The 22,491-nt window shown below is 40.4% G+C and overlaps 1 long non-coding RNA gene and 3 pseudogenes across 2 annotated transcripts; 3 read left to right on the top strand and 1 right to left on the bottom strand.

The window, feature by feature from the left end:
- Positions 1-392: 392 nt before the first annotated feature.
- Positions 393-14,714, bottom strand: LOC117095781. The gene is made up of 3 exons (XR_004442177.1): positions 14,601-14,714; positions 13,861-13,864; positions 393-403 (listed from the first exon to the last, which is right to left on the bottom strand). It is a non-coding gene; the product is annotated as an uncharacterized LOC117095781 (long non-coding RNA).
- Positions 14,715-15,319: 605 nt separating this feature from the next.
- LOC117095776 lies at positions 15,320-19,388 on the top strand (annotated as a pseudogene). Its single transcript, XR_004442174.1, has 2 exons — positions 15,320-16,069; positions 19,375-19,388. The product of XR_004442174.1 is annotated as a cytochrome c oxidase subunit 2-like (transcript).
- LOC117095777 lies at positions 16,248-17,809 on the top strand (annotated as a pseudogene).
- A 658-nt stretch (positions 19,389-20,046) lies between the features above and the next one.
- LOC117096760 lies at positions 20,047-22,308 on the top strand (annotated as a pseudogene).
- The last annotated feature ends 183 nt before the right edge of the window (positions 22,309-22,491 follow it).

Genomic DNA, 22,491 nt, shown 5'->3' with positions numbered 1-22,491 from the left:
ACAGAAGATACCCTGATCACAGCTCCCAATGCCATGGGGCTGAGATGACACTAGGTTATGTGACACATCCAGGATGCCAAAGAACAGGCTAAGGTGATGGGTTAGATCTTGAAGGTGTTAGGACCTCCATCCAGTCCTCCCCAAAACACCTGGGGGTTTGATGGAGCAGCAGCACATGTGAAAAGGACTTCAGCGTTTTGGAGATGACAGCAATGAGATGTAGAATAGCAGCTTTTAATGAGCCATGACTAGGTCAGGTGCTGTATATACACTGTCTCATTACTCCTTCCAACTGCCCCCATGGTACACTTTTAAAAAAATGTCTTGACAGATGGAACAATTTGCCCAGCTCTCCAAGGTAAGAGATGGAACAAATGCTTGTTCCAGGGCTAATTCCAAAAGTCTTTTTTTAATCTTAAGCTATTTTGCCTCATATGAACAGAAAATTAAACAGGAAGGTGACATGACTGCCCAATCTTAGGCTGCATTTTCTGAAACAGGTCACAGACTTATTTGTTACACATTAAACAGACTGCAATATCAATTCTGGGCCTACACTTAAAGAGTGACATAGGACAGTTAGTGCAAGTTCAGTGGGGAGAGACAAGGGGAATGAGAGAACCCAGGACCATGTCAAGGAGGGGCTGTCAGTGTCTGCTGGGAGTGGGATTACCCTTATCACCCATTGATTCAGGACCCAGCACAGTGCCTAGCAATATCAAGCTGTCAGAAAACGTTTGCAGCTATATATGCGTGAACGAACATCTAGAAAGGTAACATCTGGACTAAAGGTGGGCTCAGCAGGGATGTCCATTGGTCAAATTCAAGAGAGAGCTTTTTAACAGTTGGAGGTGCTCCAGATGGAATGGTCAGTCTTTGTCCAGGAGTTCCTGAATATGGGGCATGCTTATTTAACAACAATGTAACTATTTGCCAGGTGTTTGGCAGCACATGGACTACATGGCTATTTAGGTCTTCTTCGGTCCTGTGCAACTTGGGTTCTGTGAAATATTAAGTGTTGTCTATAAACACATACATAGAAAGTCAGGGGTGAGAGTCTGAAATCAATGATGGCTTAGTAGCCTCACTCTTGATCAGTGCCAGTTTGTCCTAAGAGTCAGCAGTACGTTAGGGCTTTAGATGTTACAGAGGCCGTGGAATCACCCCAAATCGAATTATATTGTGGCTCTGTGTCTCTCAATCGACTGGAGCACAGTCTGCTTGGAGATGAAAATACATCCTATTTTCTCGGCATTTCAGGGCCCAGGTGAATGGTGAGAAGCAGCCAACTGATGGGATAAATGAACTTTGCTTCCATGTTTTCTCACTTATGAGGAAGACCACTCCCTACAGCACACTTGCTTACATGTCCTCAGTGTGGTTGGTCACAGCCTGCTCAGTATTAGACATGCATCAGCTGAAAGAGTGTCAGTCTGCCTTAGGGGCCCTCAATCCCACTCCAGACCAACGATTTCCACCTCCAAGTAGTCATGGGAGGCCAGGAGCCAGGGCTGATTTCCATTTGCACTCATGAGGTTGAGGCTAAGGAAGGGGTGGGGTGTAAACAAAATGTACAAGAAAGAATTTGGTGTAGAAATCATGAACCATTCTGTCAAGTCTCTTAACTGGATAAGCCAGGATGTATCAAGATGTTAACAACTTTTTATTTTAAGTAAGTTCTCTTATTAATTTTTGGTTTTTTTACTTGGCAAGAATATAACTGAAACTTGTTTGAAAGGTTTGGAGGTGGGTGGACATATAACTTGCCCAACCTTTTTAAATTAGGAGTGAAGAGAAAGGAAAAGGCTAGCTGTCCTAATCTTTCCTATGGCATCAGGGCAATGGTTTCTAAGCTGTCTCATCAGAATTGGCAGCAGGTTGCTGGCAGGAGCGGGAGGCTGGCATTCCAGTTCTAAGTAATTCCAGATATGAAGCGTTCAGGTCCAGAGAGGAGCCTCCCAGTGGATATCATTTTCTCCTTTAAACAATAATACTAATTGCTACTACTTTTGATAATAATAATAGCTTAGTGCTAAACAATGTGCATACACTATCTTTTTCATTTAACTTACACAATAACACTTTGAGATTGTTTTATCCATATTCGACAGATGTGAAATGGAGGCTTTGAGAGGTTAAACCATGTTATAAATCACTCTAAGTCACAGGAAAATCTTACAACTTTCAGGATTTGAAATTGGAATGGCCTTCCTAAGCCATCGCTTGGACAGCCTTCAGGGCATGTCAAATGGAGTGCCCTCTCCTTATCTAGCTATGCTGGGCAGAAGCCCGGTTGTTGGTAGTTATCAGACAGGAAGCAAACTGCTCCCCTCCCATTTCCCTGCTGCGCCCTTTGGTTTTAGGGCGGGAGTGCTGCTTGCTGGGGACGCAGGCGGACTCCAGGCCGCTTTGATGGAGAACACAGGATACTTGCTGCAGGTGCTCTTCTGGGCCAAGTCCCAACTGCTGGGCCATAACCTGGGGGAGGCGAGTGGGACTAGGCCCCATGGCTGTGAAGAGACCCACCATACAGCGGCCTCACGGTTGGGTTTTCTGCTTGCATCTGCTCTGATGCTTGGGGTCAGAGGGAAGGCCCTCTCAGGTCAGGCAGGTCCTGCCTGCAGGAGAATAAATGGCTATTCTTTTCTTCCGTCTTTGCAACCAACTCAGGAGTCAGGTGGATGAAAATGGAATTACCCCTTTCCTAGTAGGAAGAACATGGGTTAAGCCTGCAGCAGTGGGCAGGCCAGCACTTGCACCTTTTCACTGATGTGGTTCGGAAGGTGCAGGACAGGAAGCGACTCCCATTGGACAGAGACCAGAACCGGTTTCCGTCAGGATAGGACCCGCCTCTTCCTGTGAAACAGAGCGGAAGTGGTGGGAGAGAGCGAGAGTAACTAGTGAGTGTCTGTCCCATGGGAACATGCATAGTGAGACATGAACAATAGGCGCAGATTCACATCTGACAATTCCACAGTTCTCTTTAGAAGAAATCCCTCCCTTCATCATATTTTCTAACCTGAGACCCTGGGCCTGTCTGTGCCTCTGTCCATTCACACTCATGTGGCACAGGGCATTTTAAAGTGGAACTATGCAATGGTCACCAGATTTTAAACCAACACTGTCAGTTCCATGCTCACTAAGCCACCCTACTCCGATTAAAAAGAAAATACTAACAGAGGATCTGTAACTTTCATTCAAGGAAGGCTGAGTACTTGTTAAGATCATTTTTTTTCTAAGTTCACTTAGCTGTTAAGCAGCAAGGACAGGATTTGGATCAGGTTCTGTTTGATTCCAAACCCACCATGAGGAGCCAGTGTGCTGTTTTACCTCCGAGAAAGACCTGACTTCAAACCCAACCTCTATCTTATGAGAGTCATGATAGGATGAGCAAACAAACAATTACTCATATGATGCTGGGAAGTTAAATAAGGCAGGAAGAGACTCGATAGAATGGGGAAGACAGTTGGAAGGAGGCTGATTTGTAAGTTAGTGTGTGATGTCCAGTTGCGCTGGGGGTGCAGGAGGATGATCAGCAAGAGAGTGGGACTATGACTACCTGGGGCCCACAACAGACCCACAGTAGAGATGCCTATAAAGGACGCTGTATCTCCTATGGAGTGTTACACACACCGAGTAAACAAGTGATGCATGATCAAGCCAAATGAATCCAGGCTGTAGAACGTTCGGCTTCAGCTGAGTGAAAGCTATGTTTTGAAGTCTATTTACAGGTTGTGATTTCACTAAAGGGTTTCCTAATCTCTGTCCAGTTCTTCAACCCAATTCTCAGTTTTTGTTCCACCGTGTGTTGGACTGTGTGGGAATGGTTTTTGGAAATAAGGTTACTGTATTATTAGAATCCAAGATAAAATCAGTGGGGAGCAAGAATGTCTGCTGTCATTTATTTAACAAGCATTTGCTAAGAATCTTTGATGTCACAATGATGTAAGAGGTACAGAAAGGTGTTAGGGAGTTCTCGCCCTTGGAGAGATTATAATCTAGAAAGGGAAAATGTACATAAAATTCTCTAGTGCAAGACAAGACGTGCATGCACCTATCATGGTTGCCCATCCTATGAGCCTGACTCTCTTAACATAGAGGTCAAGTTTGAAGTCAGATGGGTTTGGAAGCAAACAGCACCTGATCTGAATCCTTTCCTTGCTGCTTAACAGCTAAATCATCTTAACAAGTACTCAGCCTTCCGGCGGAGCAAGATGGCCGAATAGGAACAGCTCCAGTCTCCAACTCCCAGCGCGAACGACACAGAAGACCGGTGATTTCTGCATTTTCAACTGAGGTACTGGGGTCATCTCACTAGGGAGTGCCGGACAATCGGTGCTGGTCAGCTGCTGCAGCCTGACCAGTGAGAGCTGAAGCAGGGCGAGGCATCGCCTCACGTGGAAGTGCAAGGGGGAAGGGAATCCGTTTTCCTAGCCAGGGGAACTGAGACACACAACACCTGGAAAATCGGGTAACTCCCACCCCAATACTGCGCTTTAAGCAAACAGGCACACCACGAGAATATATCCCACACCTGGCCGGGAGGGTCCCACACCCACGGAGCCTCCCTCACTGCTAACACAACAGTCTGCTGCGATCTATCCGCAAGGCAGCAGCAAGGCTGGGGAGGGGCGCCCGCCATTGCTGAGGCTTAAGTAGGTAAACAAAGCCGCTGGGAAGCTCGAACTGGGTGGAGCTCACAGCAGCTCAAGGAAGCCTGCCTGTCTCTGTAGACTCCACCTCTGAGGACAGCGCACAGCTGAAGACCAATAGGGGAAGCAGCGGGGGCCGGTGCAGATGTGAACAACTCTGTCTAACAGCTTTGGGGAGAGCCGTGGATCTCCCAATGCAGAGGTTGAGATCTGAGAACGGACAGACTGCCTGCTCAGGTGGGTCCCTGACCCCTGAGTAGCCTAGCTAGGAGACATCCCCCACTAGGGGCAGTCTGACACCCCACACCTCACAGGGTGGAGTACACCCCTGAGAGGAAGCTTCCAAAGGAAGAATCAGACAGGTACACTCGCTGTTCAGCAATATTCTATCTTCTGCAACCTCTGCTGCTGATACCCAGGCAAACAGGGTCTGGAGTGGACCTCAAGCAATCTCCAACAGACCTACAGCTGAGGGTCCTGACTGTCAGAAGGAAAACTATCAAACAGGAAGGACACCTATACCAAAACCCCATCAGTACGTCACCATCATCAAAGACCAGAGACAGATAAAACCACAAAGATGGGAAAAAGCAGGGCAGAAAAGCTGGAAATTCAAAAAATAAGAGCGCATCTCCCCCTGCAAAGGAGCGCAGCCCATCGCCAGCAACGGATCAAAGCTGGTCAGAGAATGACTTTGACGAGATGAGAGAAGAAGGCTTCAGTCCATCAAACTTCTCAGAGCTAAAGGAGGAATTACGTACCCAGCGCAAAGAAACTAAAAATCTTGAAAAAAGAGTGGAAGAATTGACAGCTAGACTAATTAATGCAGAGAAGGTCATAAACGAAATGACAGAGATGAAAACCATGACACGAGAAATACGTGACAAATGCACAAGCTTCAGTAACCGACTCGATCAACTGGAAGAAAGAGTATCAGCGATTGAGGATCAAATGAATGAAATGAAGCGAGAAGAGAAACCAAAAGAAAAAAGAAGAAAAAGAAAACAAAGCCTGCAAGAAGTATGGGATTATGTAAAAAGACCAAATGTGTCTGATTGGGGTGCCTGAAAGTGAGGGGGAAAATGGAACCAAGTTGGAAAACACTCTTCAGGATATCATCCAGGAGAACTTCCCCAACCTAGTAGGGCAGGCCAACATTCAAATTCAGGAACTACAGAGAACGCCACAAAGATACTCCTCCAGAAGAGCAACTCCAAGACACATAATTGCCAGATTCACCAAAGTTGAAATGAAGGAAAATATCTAAAGGGCAGCCAGAGAGAAAGGTCGGGTTACCCACAAAGGGAAGCCCATCAGACTAACAGCAGATCTCTCGGCAGAAACTCTACAAGCCAGAAGAGAGTGGGGGCCAATATTCAACGTTCTTTTTTTTTTTTTTTTTGAGACGGAGTCTCGTTCTGTCGCCCAGGCTGGAGTGCAGTGGCCGGATCTCAGCTCACTGCAAGCTCCGCCTCCAGGTTCATGCCATTCTCCTGCTCAGCCTCCCGAGTAGCTGGGACTACAGGCGCCCGCCACCTCGCCTGGCTAGTTTTTTGTATTTTTTTAGTAGAGACGGGGTTTCACCGTGTTAGCCAGGATGGTCTCGATCTCCTGACCTCGTGATCCGCCCGCCTCGGCCTCCCAAAGTGCTGGGATTACAGGCTTGAGCCACCGCGCCCGGCCCAACGTTCTTAAAGAAAAGAATTTTAAACCCAGAATTTCATATCCAGCCAAACTAAGTTTCATCAGTGAAGGAGAAAGAAAATCCTTTACAGATAAGCAAATGCTTAGAGATTTTGTCACCACCAGGCCTGCCTACAAGAGACCCTGAAGGAAGCCCTAAACATGGAAAGGAACAACCGGTACCAGCCATTGCAAAAACATGCCAAAATGTAAAGACCACCGAGGCTAGGAAGAAACTGCATCAACTAACGAGCAAAATAACCAGTTAATATCATAATGGCAGGATCAAGTTCACACATAACAATATTAACCTTAAATGTAAATGGACTAAATGCTCCAATTAAAAGACACAGACTGGCAAACTGGATAAAGAGTCAAGACCATCAGTCTGCTGTATTCAGGAGACCCATCTCACATGCAGAGACATACATAGGCTCAAAATAAAGGGATGGAGGAAGATCTACCAAGCAAATGGAGAACACAAAAAAAGCAGGGGTTGCAATCCTAGTCTCTGATAAAACAGACTTTAAACCATCAAAGATCAAAAGAGACAAAGAAGGCCATTACATAATGGTAAAGGGATCAATTCAAAAGGAAGAGCTAACTCTCCTAAATATATATGCACCCAATACAGGAGCACCCAGATTCATAAAGCAAGTCCTTAGAGACTTACAAAGAGACTTAGACTCCCATACAATAATAATGGGAGACTTCAACACTCCACTGTCAACATTAGACAGATCAATGAGACAGAAAGTTAACAAGGATATCCAGGAATTGAACTCATCTCTGCACCAAGCGGACCTAACAGACATCTATAGAACTCTCCACCCCAAATCAACAGAATATACATTCTTCTCAGCACCACATTGCACTTATTCCAAAATTGACCACATAATTGGAAGGAAAGCACTCCTCAGCAAATGTCAAAGAACAGAAATTATAACAAACTGTCTCTCAGACCACAGTGCAATCAAACTAGAACTCAGGACTAAGAAACTCAATCCAAACCACTCAACTACATGGAAACTGAACAACCTGCTCCTGAATGACTACTGGGTACATAATGAAATGAAAGCAGAAATAAAGATGTTCTTTGAAACCAATGAGAACAAAGATACAACATACCAGAATCTCTGGGACACATTTAAAGCAGTGTGTAGAGGGAAATTTATAGCACTAAATGCCCACAAGAGAAAGCAGGAAAGATCTAAAATTGACACTCTAACATCACAATTAAAAGAACTAGAGAGGCAAGCAAAAACACATTCAAAAGCTAGCAGAAGGCAAGAAATAACTAAGATCAGAGCAGAACTGAAGGAGATAGAGACACAAAAACCCTCAAAAAATCAATGAATCCAGGAGTTGGTTTTTTGAAAAGATCAACAAAATTGACAGACCGCTAGCAAGACTAATAAAGAAGAAAAGAGAGAGGAATCAAATAGACGCAATAAAAAATGATAAAGGGGATATCACCACCGACCCCACAGAAATACAAAAACCATCAGAGAATACTATAAAAACCTCTACGCAAATCAACTAGAAAATCTAGAAGAAATGGATAATTTCCTAGACACTTACACTCTCCCAAGACTAAACCAGGAAGAAGTTGAATCCCTGAATAGACCAATAGCAGGCTCTGAAATTGAGGCAACAATTAATAGCCTACCCACCAAAAAAAGTCCGGACCAGATGGATTCACAGCTGAATTCTACCAGAGGTACAAGGAGGAGCTGGTACCATTCCTTCTGAAACTATTCCAATCAATAGAAAAAGAGGGAATCCTCCCTAACTCATTTTATGAGGCCAACATCATCCTGATACCAAAGCCTGGCAGAGACACAACAAAAAAAGAGAATTTTAGACCAATATCCCTGATGAACATCGATGCAAAAATTCTCAATAAAATACTGGCAAACCGGATTGGTTCAACATTCGCAAATCAATAAACGTAATCCAGCATAGAAACAGAACCAAAGACAAGAACCACATGATTATCTCAATAGATGCAGAAAAGGCTTTTGACAAAATTCAACAGCCCTTCATGCTAAAAACGCTCAATAAATTCGATATTGATGGAACGTACCTCAAAATAATAAGAGCTATTTATGACAAACCCACAGCTAATATCATACTGAATGGGCAAAAACTGGAAAAATTCCCTTTGAAAACTGGCACAAGACAGGGATGCCTCTCTCACCACTCCTATTCAACATAGTGTTGGAAGTTCTGGCTAGGGCAATCAGGCAAGAGAAAGAAATCAAGGGTATCCAGTTAGGAAAAGAAGAAGTCAAATTGTCCCTGTTTGCAGATGACATGATTGTATATTTAGAAAACCCCATCGTCTCAGCCCCAAATCTCCTTAAGCTGATAAGCAACTTCAGCAAAGTCTCAGGATACAAAATTAATGTGCAAAAATCACAAGCATTCTTATACACCAGTAACAGACAAGCAGAGAGCCAAATCAGGAATGAACTTCCATTCACAATTGCTTCAAAGAGAATAAAATACCTAGGAATCCAGCTTACAAGGATGTAAAGGACCTCTTCAAGGAGAACTACAAACCACTGCTCAGTGAAATCAAAGAGGACACAAACAAATGGAAGAACATACCATGCTCATGGATAGGAAGAATCAATATCGTGAAAATGGGCATACTGCCTAAGGTTATTTATAGATTCAATGCCATCCCCATCAAGCTACCAATGAGTTTCTTCACAGAATTGGAAAAAACTGCTTTAAAGTTCATATGGAACCAAAAAAGAGCCCGCATTGCCAAGACAATCCTAAGTCAAAAGGACAAAGCTGGAGGCATCACGCTACCTGACTTCAAACTATACTACAAGGCTACAGTAACCAAAACAGCATGGTACTGGTACCAAAACAGAGATATAGACCAATGGAACAGAACAGAGTCCTCAGAAATAATACCACACATCTACAGCCATCTGATCTTTGACAAACCTGAGAGAAACAAGAAATAGGGAAGGATTCCCTATTTAATAAATGGTGCTGGGAAAATTGGCTAGCCATAAGTAGAAAGCTGAAACTGGATCCTTTCCTTACCCCTTATACGAAAATAATTCAAGATGGATTAGAGACTTCAATGTTAGACTAATACCATAAAAACCCTAGAAGAAAATCTAGGTAGTACCATTCAGGACATAGGCATGGGCAAGGACTTCATGTCTAAAACACCAAAAGCAACGGCAGCAAAAGCCAAATTTGACAAATGGGATCTAATTAAACTAAAGAGCTTCTGCACAGCAAAAGAAACTACCATCAGAGTGAACAGGCAACCTACAGAATGGGAGAAAATTTTGCAACCTACTCATCTGACAAAGGGCTAATATCCAGAATCTACAAAGAACTCAAACAAATATACAAGAAAAAAACAAACAACCCCATCAAAAGTGGGCAAAGGATATGAACAGACATTTCTCAAAGAAGGCATTCATACAGCCACACAGACACATGAAAAAATGCTCATCATCACTCGCCATCAGAGAAATGCAAATCAAAACCACAATGAGATACCCCTCACACCAGTTAGAATGGCAATCATTAAGAAGTCAGGAAACAACAGATGTTGGAGACGATGTGGAGAAATAGGAACACTTTTACACTGTTGGTGGGATCGTAAACTAGTTCAACCATTATGGAAAACAGTATGGCAATTCCTCAAGGATCTAGAACTAGATGTACCATATGACCCAGCCATCCCACTACTGGGTATATACCCAAAGGATTATAAATTATTCTACTACAAAGACACATGCACACGTATGTTTATTGCGGCACTATTCACAATAACAAAGACTTGGAATCAACCCAAATGTCCATCTGTGACAGACTGGATTAAGAAAGTGTGGCACATATACACCATGGAATACTATGCAGCCATAAAAAAGGATGAGTTTGCGTCCTTTGTAGGGACATGGATGCAGCTGGAAACCATCATTCTTAGCAAACTATCACAAGAAGAGAAAACCAAACACCGCATGTTCTCACTCATAGGTGGGAACTGAACAATGAGATCACTCGGACTCGGGAAGGGGAACATCACACACTGGGGCCTATCATGGGGAGCGGGGAGGATGGAGGGATTGCATTGGGGAGGTATGCATGATATAAATGATGAATTGATGGGTGCTGACGAGTTGATGGGTGCAGCACACCAACATGGCATAAGTATACATATGTAACAAACCTGCACGTTATGCACATGTACCCTAGAACTTAAAGTATAATTTAAAAAAAAAAAAAAAAAAAAACAAGTACTCAGCCTTCCTTGAATGAAAGCTGTGGATGCTCTGTTAGTTTTTCTTCTTAATTGGAGCAGAGTGGCTTAGTGAGCATGTGTGAGCTGCTTCTGAGTATGAGGATACTTATACTTACATAGTGGGCTAAGCAGGAAAGGCTTACTGAAGGAGGTGATATTTCAGAAGGGAAGGGTTTTGATGAATAGAATGCATTCCAGGCAGGGCTTTTTTTTTTTTTTTTTTTTTTTTTTTCTTGAACAAAGGCAGGGGGTCAGAAAACAATCTTCAGGAGCAAAACATACTAGTGATGGAAACAAAACAAAACAAAACAAAACAAAAATCCCAAACAGTCTGTGGTTTAAAAAACAATATAAGGCCAAGTAGAATGTTCATTTTTTGTATTCAGTGAGCCAAAAAATACTGAGGAGTGGGGTTTGGGGCATCTTGCTACACATGTGGACCATGTCTGAAAAGTCATGGCACTTCTGGGTCTGACCTACCATAGTCTGTTGTAGGGGTTCCATCAGGCTGGTGGGAAAAATATTAAAGATGGTTATAGTAATAGCCACAAACTGTCTTGAAAGGCCTGAGAGTTTGCATAACTTCAGTAATAGATCTGGCTGAAGGTAGCCTGGTCCCTTTATCTTTAGTTAATTATATTAAAATAGTGACAAAGGAATGTGGGGAGTTTTTCTAGCTAGCTTGTTTACCCATGTGGTCTTAAGACTAACCTTTGCTTTACCACAGGTGCTTAACTGCTTTCTACTCGGGAAGTCCACAATGTCAATTACCCTCTAGTGGTGTTGACTCAAGCCTTTGTCAATTAATCTTTACCAAATAAATGTGAGACTCACTAGCTGGTCGACAACTGTTTACTCTCCAGGGAGACTGTAAGCGGCTGAGACACTTAGCTGGACTGGCAGAGCAGAACATCTGTGTGTCAGTGTATGTTATTCATCTGTCATTGGGTCAGGGTCTGTGGGGCAGACCCCCACAGTCTGTGGTATGAAGAAGGGTTGGGGCACAAGAGAGCAAAAAATTGGCTGCACACATTTTAAAATATAAAGCCATTCAAATAATAAGCAGTTTTGGGAGATATCCCTAAGACTTTTTTTCAAGTGGCTTCTGTCTCTTCCTTCGGTAGAGATTATATGAAACAATTGCTGAAAAATACGTAAATATTGGGGGCTGAGCTAAACATTTGAGGATGAGGGATGTAAAAGCATATTTGAGGATATCTCACATTGCTGTGAAATATAATAGAAAGATGATAACAATATACATTTGTCATGTGCTTAATAGTTTACAAAGAGCTTACTCATGTGCTGTCTCAGTGCATGCAAAAAAATCTTGAAGATATAAATTTATTTACTCTTTCATTCAGAACAAAGATTTGATCTACAATAGCAGATGTGAAATTAGGCCCAAGGAATACAAAAAGAAATGGAACACAGGCCCAGACTTTGTAGACCTCAGAGTCTTGTAGAATTCCTGTCCCCGTTTGAAGATGAGAAGTAGAGACTTCAAGAGGGTAATATACATCTTAAAACATGTAGCTAGTGAAAAGCAGAGCTTGAACTTGGACCCAGTACTTGGATACTAGCCAGGTACCTTTTCAGCCACCCAGTGCTACTTTCTCAATGGTACTACAAGAACTTGATACAGAAAAAACAGGAAGCCAGGCAGTTGGTTCGTATATTTACAGAGGTACTGACCTTTCTGTGGAGGGAAATTTCTTGCACTACATTCATACCTACTTTTTAATATAGTTATGTGAGTTATTGATAAAACAAGTGAAAAAAAAAACAAGAAATGGAAGATTAACAAACTTGACCTAATGGGGTTAGAGCACTGCTCCCAACAACTAAAAAATACAAATTCTTACACATAGATCATTTATACAAATTTACCGTAAATAGGTTTATAAAGAAAATCACAACACATTTAAATGACTAAAATAATATAATACCTACTCAGACCTAAAGCAATTATGCTAGATGTCAATAAAAAGTTAAGTAGAAAAATTTACTTAGGAAATACACATTTCAAAAAAGAAATTACAATGTAAGTTAGACAATATGGTTTAACATAACAAAAATACATATAAAATTTGTGGTATATAGCTAAAACAGCAAATAGAAATTTGTAGTCTGAAATATTTATATTGAAATAGAAAAGAGGGTGATAATTGGTGAACCAATCATCCATTTTAAAAAGTTGGCAAAAGAGCAGCAAAATGAACAAACAGAAAACAATTAGGAAGTGGGATATTATAAACATAAGAACAGAAATTAACAAATTGAAAAACTTAAAATACAGAGAATCAACAAAGATAAAAATTTTAAAAGATTAATAAAATGGACAAATCTTGTCTTTTGTGAGATTACTTTAAAAAAGAAAAGACAGATAATGTTAAGAATAAAAATGGGGATAAGTTTATGGTTGCTAAGGACTTTCAAATGATTAGAGGATGTTGTGGACTATTTTATGCCTATTTATCTGAAAAGTATATTAAATGAATAAATGTGTGTAGAAAACAAACCTGGCCAAACTAACACAAGAAGAAATAGAAAACCTGAATCATCTTACAGCCATTGAAGACACTGAATTCATAGTCATAGTTTTTCCCTCAAAGAAAGCTAAAGTCAGATGGCTTCATCCGTTAGGTCAATCAAATATTTAAGGCCCAAAATTTCCCAAAATATCGTGGAGAATATAAAAAAGAAATAACACTCCCCAATAAAATTTGTAAAATTTGTAGGCTAACGTAACTTTGATATCAAAAACAACAGTACAAAGAAGGCCAATTATTCTTATGAACGCAAGATGCAAAAATATTAAACCAAATATTAGTAAGGAGAATTCAGCCATGTATAAAAAAGGAATTATATCATGATCAAGGTGGGTTGATCAAAATTGTGCAAAGTTGGGTTAATATTGGGAAATCAATTAATGTATCCCCCACATGAAAACATTATAGGAGAAAATTATGATTATCTGAATACATATAGAAAGTATAATTAAACATCTATATATTATTAACTACTAGCAAACTAAGAAAAGAATATGACTTCTTTAACCTGATAATAGTATCTATAGAAAACATATAACAAATATTTCACATGAAGCTATATAATTGAAAGCATTTTCCTTGCTGTCAAGAACAAGACAAAGATGCTTACTATTTGACATAGATTTGGAGGCTCACCAGAATACTTTGGCAAGGAAAAAAGAAATAAAAACGGTAAGTATTGGAATGAAACAAATCTATTAGTATTTGTCCTCTCCCCCCTTCTTGAAGGTGTCATGCTCTCTCATTGTATTAGTCCGTTTTCATGCTGCTGATAAAGACATACCCAAGACTGGGTAATTTACAAAGGAAAAGAGGTTTAATGGATTCACAGTTCCAAGTGGCTGGGAAGGCTTCACAATTATGACGGAAGGTGAAAGGCACGTCTTAACATGGCAGCTGGCAAAGACAGAACGAGTGCCAAGCAAAAGAGGTTTCCCCTTATAAAACCCACAGATCTCATGAGACTTATTCACCACCATGAGACCTGCCCCCATGATTTAAGTATGTCCCACCGGCTCCCTCCCAAAACATGTGGGAATTATGGGAGCTACAATTCAAGATGAGATGTGGGTGAGGACACAGCCAAACCATATCACTCACCTTCCTTGTATTTGCACACAGGTTCTCTTTCCCTTAGCCGCCGGCATTACAATACTACTAACAGACCGTAATCTCAACACCACCTTCTTCGACCCTGCCGGAGAAGGAGATCCTATTTTATATCAACACTTATTCTGATTCTTCGGCCACCCCGAAGTCTATATTCTTATTCTACCTGGGTTTGGAATAATTTCTCACATCGTAACATACTACTCTGGAAAAAAAGAACCATTCGGGTACATAGGCATAGTCTGAGCTGTAATATCAATTGGATTCTTAGGCTTTATTGTGTGAGCTCACCACATGTTTACAGTTGGCATAGACGTGGACACACGAGACTATTTTACTTCTGCCACTATAATTATTGCAATTCCAACTGGCGTTAAAGTCTTTAGCTGGCTTGCTACACTACACGGAGGGAATATCAAGTGATCCCCCGCAATACTCTGGGCCTTAGGCTTTATTTTCCTTTTTACCATAGGCGGTCTAACCGGCATTGTATTAGCAAACTCATCACTAGACATCGTACTACACGACATCTATTATGTCGTAGCTCATTTTCACTACGTCTTATCAGTAGGAGCTGTCTTTGATATCATAGGGGGCTTTATTCACTGATTCCCCCTGTTCTCGGGCTATACTCTAGACCAGGTCTGTGCCAAAGCCCACTTTACTATTATGTTTGTGGGTGTAAATTTGACTTTCTTCCCACAACACTTTCTCGGCTTGTCCGGAATACTACGGCGCTATTCCGACTACCCTGATGCCTACACTACATGAAATATTGTATCATCTGTAGGTTCCTTCATTTCCCTGGTAGCAATATTATTAATGGTATATATAATCTGAGAAGCCTTCGCCTCAAAACGTAAAGTACTATTAATTGAACAACCTACCTCTAACCTAGAGTGACTATATGGCTCTCCTCCACCATATCATACATTTGATGAACCAACTTTCATCAAAATTAAATAAAAAAGGAAGGAATCGAACCTTCTGAAACTGGTTTCAAGCCAGTCCTATAACCCCTATAACTTTATCAATAAGATATTAGAAAAACCATTTCATAGCTTTGTCAAAGCTAAATTATAGGATAAACCCTATATATCTTATATGGCCCATCCAGTTCAACTAGGCCTACAAGATGCCACATCCCCTATCATAGAAGAATTAATTGCATTCCATGACCACGCCTTTATAATCATAGCCCTAATTAGCTTCCTAGTCTTGTATATTTTATCATCTGTACTCACAACAAAACTAACTAATACCAGTATCACAGATGCTCAAGAGATAGAGACTATTTGAACCATCTTGCCGGCAATTATCCTAGTCTTAATTGTTCTCCCATCCCTACGCATTCTCTACTTAACAGACGAGATTAACAACCCCTCATTCACCATTAAATCAATTGGACATCAATGATACTGAACCTATGAGTACACAGATTATGGAGGCTTAATCTTTAATTATTATATACTCCCACCATTATTCTTAAACCCAGGGGACCTTCGACTTCTAGAAGTTGACAACCGAGTAGTACTTCCAATTGAAGCTCCTGTCCGTATAATAATTACATCCCAAGACGTCTTACACTCATGAACCATCCCCACGCTGGGTCTAAAAACAGATGCAATCCCCGGGCGCTTAGACCAAACTACATTTACTGCCATACGACCAGGTGTCTACTATGGACAATGCTCAGAAATCTGCGGCGCTAATCATAGCTTTATACCAATTGTTGCAGAGCTAATTCCACTAAAAATTTTTGAGATAGGGCCCGTATTCACCCTATAGATGTATTGCATTTACCCTACTTAACTTATTCTTAAAATATTGAGATCCACTGTATAGCTGCCACAGCATTAGCCTTTTAAGTTAAAGATTGGGAAAACACTCTTCTCTGCAGTGAAATGCCTCAACTAAATACATCTACATGATTTATTACTATCATAACCATGCTACTTGCACTATATCTTATTATGCAGTTAAAACTACTAAATACAAGTTATTATTTTTCCCCATCACAAAAAAACCCTAATATACAAATATTTAATAACCCCTGACAATTAAAATGAACGAAAATTTATTTACCCCATTCACAACTCCAACGCTCCTAGGCTTACCGGCTGTAGTTCCCATTATTCTATTTCCTATACTATTACTTCCAACTTCCAAACATCTCATCAATAACCAACTAATTACTATTCAACAAAACCTGACTCAACTAACTCTAAAACAAATAATAATAACACACAATACCAAAGGACAAACCTGATCTCTAATATTAATATCTCTAATTATTTTTATTGCCTTAACCAACCTCCTCGGACTCTTACCTCACTCATTTACGCCCACCGCCCAACTGTCCATAAATCTAGCCATAGCAATTCCTCTATGAGCAGGTACAGTAATTACAGGTCTTCGCTTCAAAACCAAAAGCTCCTTGACTCACTTTTTACCACAGGGTACACCCACACCCCTTATTCCCATGCTAGTAGTTATCGAAACCATCAGCTTATTTATTCAACCAGTAGCCCTAGCTGTATGCCTGACCGCTAACATTACAGCTGGGCATCTACTTATACATCTAATCGGAAATGCCGCACTAGCATTATCAACCAGTAATTTCCTTGCAACTCCACTAATTCTAGTACTCCTAATATCACTAACAATTCTAGAAATTGCAGTTGCCCTAATCCAGGCCTATGTTTTCACACTCTTGGTAAGCCTTTATTTACATGACAACACTTAATGACTCACCAAACCCACCCTTACCATATAGTTAAACGTAGCCCATGACCACTGACAGGAGCCTTCTCAGCCCTCCTAATAACGTCAGGCTTAATTATATGATTCCACTTTTACTCCACAACCCTACTAATACTAGGACTATTAACCAACATATTAACCATATATCAGTGGTGACGTGATATTATCCGAGAAAGTACTTATCAAGGCCACCATACAACACCAGTTCAAAAAGGTCTCCGTTATGGAATAGTTTTATTTATTATCTCAGAAATTTTCTTCTTTGCTGGTTTCTTCTGAGCATTCTATCACTCAAGTCTCGCCCCTACACCACACCTAGGAGGACACTGACCACCAACAGGCATTACTCCTCTAAATCCTCTAGAAGTACCTCTTTTAAATACTTCTGTATTACCTGCATCAGGAGTTACAATTACTTGAGCCCCTCACAGCTTGATAGAAAATAACCGAAAACAAATACTCCAAGCCCTGCTCACTACAATTTTGTTGGGCACCTACTTCACCCTACTACAAATCTCAGAGTACTATGAAGCACACTTCACTATCTCTGACGGTATTTATGGCTCAACATTTTTTGTTGCCACCGGCTTCCATGGACTCCACGTCATCATCGGATCTACATTTCTTACTGTCTGTCTTATTCGCCAACTGTTATATCATTTCACATCAAACCACCATTTTGGCTTTGAAGCCGCCGCCTGATATTGACACTTTGTAGACGTCGTCTGACTCTTTCTCTATATCTCCATTTACTGATGAGGTTCCTATTCTTTTAGTATAATTAGTACAGCTGACTTCCAATCAGTTAGCTTTGATAATATTCGAAAAAGAATAATTAACCTAGTGTTAGCTCTAACAATTAATACCCTCCTAACCCTACTACTGCTAATCATTATATTCTGGTTACCCCAACTCAGTTCCTACGCAGAAAAATCCAACCCTTATGAATGTGGGTTTGACCCACTAAACTCTGCTCGCATTCCTTTCTCCATAAAATTTTTTCTAGTCACCATCACCTTCCTACTATTCGACTTAGAAATTGCCCTGCTGTTACCCCTGCCATGAGCTCTCCAAACAACAAATCTTCCCATAATAATTAAATCATCAATTATATTAATTACTATTCTAACCCTCAGTCTAGCCTATGAATGAACTCAAAAAGGACTGGACTGGACTGAATTGGTAAGTAGTTTAAACAAAACAGATGATTTCGACTCATTCGATTATGATAATCATACTAACCAAATGCCCATTATCTACATAAATATTATATTAGCATTTACCATCTCACTCCTAGGCATATTAACCTATTGCTCGCACCTAATATCGTCCCTACTGTGCCTAGAGGGAATAATACTCTCACTATTTATCATAAGCACCCTCATGGCCTTAAACATACATTTCCCCCTAGCTAATATTGTACCTATTGCCCTACTAGTATTCACCGCCTGTGAAGCAGCAGTAGGTCTCGCCTTATTAATTTCAATCTCAAACACATATGGCCTAGACCATATTCACAACCTAAGCTTACTTCAATGTTAAAAATAATTTTTCCCACAATTATACTATTACCAACAACATGGTTTTCCAAAAACAATGTGGTCTGAATTAACCACACACAGCTTAATTATCAGTCTCATCCCCCTTCTATTCTTCAATCAAACTAGCAACAATCTCATTAGCTATTCAACTTATTTGTCTTCCAACCCATTGGCAACACCTCTTCTAACGTTAACCGCCTGACTCTTACCCCTCATAATTATAGCAAGCCAGTATCATCTACACAACGAAAGTCCTTTACGAAAAAAACTCTATCTCTCCATAATAATTTTTCTACAAATTTCCCTAATCATAACATTTATAGCCACAGAACTAATCTTATTTTATATCCTATTTGAAACCACCCTCATCCCCACCCTAATTATTATCACTCTATGAGGCAATCAAGCAGAACGCCTCAACGCAAGTACATATTTCCTCTTCTACACATTAGCTGGTTCTCTGCCCTTACTAATTATATTAATATTTACACAAAACAGTCTAGGCTCATTAACTATTACACTGCTAACACTCACAGCCCAAAAACTAACAACCACCTGGTCCCATAACTTAACTTGACTAGCATGCATAATAGCTTTCATAGTAAAAATATCCCTATATGGCCTACACTTATGGCTCCCCAAAGCCCACGTTGAAGCTCCCATTGCCGGATCAATAGTCCTTGCCGCAGTACTTTTAAAACTAGGCGGCTATGGTATAATACGACTCACCTCAATCCTCGACCCCCTGACAGAATACATAGCCTACCCCTTCCTTATATTATCTCTATGAGGCATAATTATAACAAGCTCAACCTGCCTCCGACAAACGGACCTGAAATCACTTATCGCATACTCCTCTGTAAGCCACATAGCCCTGGTAATTATGGCCTCCCTCATCCAAACCCCCTGAAGCTTTACTGGCGCTACTATCCTTATAATTGCCCATGGACTCACTTCATCTATACTATTCTGCCTAGCAAATTCAATTTATGAACGAACCCATAGTCGCATTATAATACTTTCTCGAGGACTTCAGACCCTACTCCCACTCATAGTCTTCTGATGATTCACGGCAAACCTCACCAGTCTAGCCCTACCCCCCACTATCAATCTAATTGGAGAACTATTAGTAGTAATAACTTCATTTTCTTGATCATACATTACCATTATATTCACAGGACTAAATATGCTAATTACTGCCCTCTATTCCCTACACATATTCATTACAACGCAACGAGGAATACTCACCTTCCACATTATTAACATAAAACCCTCCTTCATATGAGAAAACATACTAATATTTATACATATTTCCCCTATCATTCTTCTATCCCTCAACCCCAGTATTATTATAGGCTTCACCCCCTGTAAATATAGTTTAACTAAAACATTAGATTGTGAATCTAAATATAGAAGCCCACCACTTCTTATTTACCGAGAAAGCTTGCAAGGACTGCTAACCCATGCCCCCGTACTTAACAAAACGGCTAGCTCAACTTTTAAAGGATAACAGTTATCCATTAGTCTTAGGAACCAAAAACATTGGTGCAACTCCAAATAAAAGTAATAACACGCACACCTCCATTGTTATATTAACCCTAATTTCTCTAATCTTTCCAGTTATTATATCCCTCATCAAACCCAGTAAAAACCATTTATACCCTAATTATGTTAAAACAATGATAATATTTGCCTTTATTATTAGTCTCCTTCCTATAGCTCTATTCATCTTCCTAGACCAAGACACAATTATCTCAAACTGACATTGAATGGCTATTCAATCACTAGAACTAACACTGAGCTTCAAACTAGACTATTTTTCCATAATATTTATTCCAATTGCACTATTTATTACTTGGTGTATTATAGAGTTTTCACTATGGTATATAAGCTCGGACCCAAACATCGACCAATTCTTCAAGTATCTCATTTTCCTCATCACTATATTAATTTTAATTACCGCCAACAACCTCTTCCAACTCTTCATTGGATGAGAAGGTGTGGGAATCATATCCTTTCTACTAATTAGCTGATGACACGCTCGAACAGATGCCAACACCGCAGCGACTCAAGCAATCTTATACAACCGTATTGGTGACATCGGCTTCGTTCTAGCCATAACATGATTTCTCCTTCACTATAACTCATGAGACTTTCAACAAATATTCATCCTAGACTCTAGCCCAAATCTTCTACCACTAGTAGGTCTCCTTTTAGCAGCAACAGGAAAATCAGCTCAACTTGGCCTTCACCCTTGACTACCCTCTGCTATAGAAGGCCCAACCCCAGTTTCAGCCCTACTTCATTCTAGCACTATAGTGGTAGCTGGGGTATTTTTACTCATTCGCTTTCACCCTATGATAGAAAATAATATGCTAGTTCAAAGCCTTACACTATGCCTAGGAGGTATTACCACTATTTTTATAGCAATCTGCGTTTTAACACAAAACGATATTTAAAAAATCGTAGCTTTCTCCACCTCAAGCCAACTAGGATTAATGATAGTTACCATCGGCATCAACCAACCACACCTAGCACTCCTACACATCTGCACCCATGCCTTCTTCAAAGCCATACTATTTATTTGCTCCGGATCTATTATTCACAACTTAAATAATGAACAAGACATTCGAAAAATAGGGGGACTATTTAAAACAATGCCCCTTACCTCAACTTCCCTGACTATTGGTAGCCTAGCACTTACAGGTACGCCATTTCTTACAGGCTTCTACTCCAAAGATCTTATCATCGAAACTGCAAACACGTCATATACCAACGCCTGAGCTCTATCTATCACTCTCATCGCCACTTCCCTAACAAGCGCCTATAGCACTCGGACTATTATTCTTACACTAACAGGACGACCTCGCTTTTCAACCTCAATCTATATTAATGAAAACAACCCAGCCCTACTAAACCCAATAAAACGCCTAACAATAGGCAGCTTACTCGCAGGATTTCTCATTATCAATAATATCTCCCCCACCACACTTCCCCAACTAACAATACCTTATTACCTAAAACTCCTGGCCCTATGCGTAACCGCCCTAGGTTTCCTAATAACCTTAGATCTAACCCTTATAACCAACAACCTTAAAATAAGTACCTCGTCACACATGTTCAAATTATCCAACATATTAGGGTACTTTCCCACTACAGTTCACCGAGCAATTCCCTATCAAAATCTAATCATAAGTCAAAATCTAGCCTTTCTCTTACTAGACTTAATCTGACTAGAAAAATCAATGCCCAAAACAATCTCACACACCCACACTATTACCTCCATAATCACAACTACCCAAAAAGGCATAATGAAACTTTATTTCCTTTCTTTCCTTATTCCCCTCTTTCTAATTCCACTTTTAATAGTATAACCTATTACCTCGAGTAATTTCAATAACAATATATACACCAACAAATAATGTTCAACCAACAACCACTACTAATCAACGCCCATAGTCATATAAAGCACCTGCACCAATAGAATCCTCACGAATTAACCCCGGCCCCTCTCCCTCAAAAATTACCCAACTTCCCATATTATTTAAATTAACCACCACCAACTCATCATAATCCAATACTCATAAGATCAACCCTACCTCCATTGCCAATCCAACCAAAAGACTGCCCAAAACCTCAAACCCTGAAACCCACGCTTCAGGGTACTCTTCAATAGCCACTGCAGTAGTATAACCAAAAACAACCATTATACCTCCCAAATAAATTAAAAATATCATTAAACCTATGTAAGTACCTCCATAATTCAAAATAATTACACAACCAATGATACCACTAACAATCAATGCTAAGCCCCATAAATAGGAGAAGGCTTAGAAGAAAACCCCACAAACCCTATAACCAATAGTACACTCAATAAAAATAAAATATATGCCATCGTTTCCACATGG

The sequence above is a fragment of the Trachypithecus francoisi genome, unplaced genomic scaffold (genome assembly GCF_009764315.1).
Source record: "Trachypithecus francoisi isolate TF-2019V2 unplaced genomic scaffold, Tfra_2.0 Lachesis_group14, whole genome shotgun sequence".
In the NCBI taxonomy this organism is placed as follows: domain Eukaryota; kingdom Metazoa; phylum Chordata; class Mammalia; order Primates; family Cercopithecidae; genus Trachypithecus; species Trachypithecus francoisi.
This window is presented reverse-complemented; position numbering and strand designations above follow the sequence as displayed.